Genomic DNA, 2,946 nt, shown 5'->3' with positions numbered 1-2,946 from the left:
AACAGCCTCTTGGGTGTCTTCCCCTCCCTGAAAAAAACACTTTTTCACTTACTTGTAGAGATCTAGAAATGACAAGATATGTAGTGAGGGCTGCCTCATGGCGCCCTCTGTGTCTTCCCCTCCCTCCCCTCCCCTCCTCCCCCCAGCTCCTCACCACATCAGGATACACTTGTTCTGGTGAATTCCGGTTTCAAACGGAACGCTGCATTACTCTGGTTTTCTGCAGGACCAGTATTAAAAGCAGGCACACACTGTCTCTCGGTGGCCCTGTGGTCAGGGAGGGGGAGGCTCCAACGGCCTGTTGTACTCGCACACCTTTGAAACCTCACCCGCTCCTGCTTCCTCCCACTGAGCCTTCCTCCCCTCCTCATCGTCAACAGCTCACATGTTATCACAATGAGAGCAGATTCAAAAATGTAAATGTGTTTTGACTGCAGGCCGCAGAAGCTCCTCACCTTCTCCCGCCTCTTTAACGCTACATGCCACATCACTGATTCTTTTTTCTGCTTCAGACTCACTGATGCACGGTGAACACTCTACATAGTTCACTTTAAAACAGTATTGTGAAGTTATAAAAAAGTCTATAAAAACATTTTCTCAAACTTTTTACAAAATAGTCTAAGTGTTGACCTTTGACCTCATATTCTCTATGCTGCCCCTGAACTGTAGCACTGTAGCAAGGAGTTTTTTAAAGTTTTAGTTCATCTATATGATTAAATATCAAACCACGAAAAATGTAATGTAACATTTTCTGAATCAAGCTGTCTTTTTTGTACATAATTAAAAATCACAGATTTTACTGGAATATACAGCTCTACATAAACTGATGACATCATGAACATTCCCACCCAGCAGTTTTTATATATACATGTCAAAGTTATTGTTTTCGAATGCTTGTTTTATTCATATGGAGCACAATATGTATTGTTCTGTAGTTTCTGAAAAATGTTTCTGCCTGTGACAGAGTTGCAGTATCTCGTGTGAAAGGGCCAGCAAGACATGGAGAAATCATTTCCCAGATCTCCTTTTTGCTAAGCAACATTGCCACCTGGTGTTCAACAGACTAACTACTGCACATCGTCTCACCTTAAATTTTATCTAAGATGGGAGCAGATGGGTCTAAAACTGCTAATATGACTTCTATTTGGTCAGCTATTGATCTCCACCGTCCTCTCTGTAAATGAAATAAATATGAGGAAGTAGCTGAACTTACTTTGCTTAACCAGTGAATTTTGAAAACTCTACCTGAAAAAAAAAATGACAGCGAAGGCAAAGAAGGCAAAGGCAAAACAAATCTTTCTACTAAGCAAGATGTGTAAGTACAAATAACTGCCAACTTAATGATACTTCTGGATGTTTTACTTAGCTTTTATCATATCACTGAAATGCATTTTTGTTGTTTATTAGAAAATCAATGACAAGAAGATATCGTACAGTTCCAGATGTGCAGTTTGCCTGCAAACCACTGCAATATGTCTTTTGCAACAGCTGCCGCATACTACCACCTGAAAATACTGGGGGGGGGGAAGTGTAAAAGTTATGTCTGATGGATGAAATAATAGATGCTAAGCGCCTTGAGAAATGTATGATGTGATCAACAAAACAAAGACTAAGGTGTTTTTGCTGTGGCCATGCAGGGGTTTGACATTTAGTAGTATGTTTAATTGTTTTTGACCATAAAACCGACTCTATCACTCCACTCCAGACCCTGTACCAGGATACTGTGGTGACACTACCCTGCGCCCCTGTTGCTCCCATGTCAACAGGAGTGATGGATAGAAGAAAATAAGAGGATTCATTGATGTGCAGAGTTGAGCATGAGGAATTACATTTACATCTATAGCCTATATATATTTCTTGAGTGGTTACCTTGAGATAAGGAGAAAACATGATAGAAAGAAAGGCAAGGTTGTAAAAAAATGACAAGGAGTAGGTATAAGTAATTTATTTTCACATCGGTAACAAATTACCTTTTTTTAGGTATTAAGATGCACTTGAGACATCGATCATATTTATTATTTTTCAGACAACAACTTTATTTAGACTAACAGGACAATAAGTACATTCTAAGTCGACTTACTCTGCAAAGTTTAACAGTTAGCTTCAGCTAAAATACAGCTTTTCTCTGAGTCTTCAATATTATCAAGAGCCACCAGAGGGCACAACATGTAGTCTTTCACCTTTTAATAACACACACACACACACACACACACACACACACACACACACACACACACACTATCAAATAAGAAAGCTGATATGTATAATGGCTTATATGGATGATTAATTTTGATTACTATGATTAAATGTCTTCTTTGTGTGTACGTGTGTGTGTGTGTGTGTGTGTGTGTGTGTGTGTGTGTGTGTGTGTGTGTGTGTGTGTGTGTGTTTGTGTGTGTGTGTGTGTGTGTGTGTGTGTGTGTGTGTGTGTGTGTGTGTGTGTGTGTGTGTGTGTGTGTGTGTGTGTGTGTGTGTGTGTGTGTGTGTGTGTGTGTGTGTGTGTGTGTGTGTTACAGAGACAAGTGGAAGAGGAGCTTGTTGCTCCATAACTATAATTAGGGCGGCGTGGTAAAAGCCATCCTCAATGGAAGCCTTTTTATTTCCAATGTGCACTTGTTTTAGTGAAGTCAAGTCCATCATGCACCTCCTTTTATGCTGAGAGAAGCACCACGTTTCTTGTGTATGTACGTGTGTATGAGTGTGTGTGCACATGAATACGGGCACATCCCAGTGTGTGTATAAGTAGTGTGTGTGAAATACCGTGGCTGGTCTGGACTCTGCCCGCGGTGTTCAGATCAGAGCCGGCTGAGCCCCCTCCCCTGGTTAATTTTAGAACCTCTGCTTGTTGGAGGGACTGACAGCTCATTGTGAAGGCTGCTAAAATAGCTTCAGCCATCTACACACACACACACACACACACACACACACACACACACACACACACAC

Source organism: Notothenia coriiceps, unplaced genomic scaffold, assembly GCF_000735185.1.
Source record: "Notothenia coriiceps isolate Sejong01 unplaced genomic scaffold, NC01 NC01_scaffold00016930, whole genome shotgun sequence".
Classification (NCBI taxonomy): domain Eukaryota; kingdom Metazoa; phylum Chordata; class Actinopteri; order Perciformes; family Nototheniidae; genus Notothenia; species Notothenia coriiceps.
Note: the sequence above shows the minus strand (reverse complement) of the source record.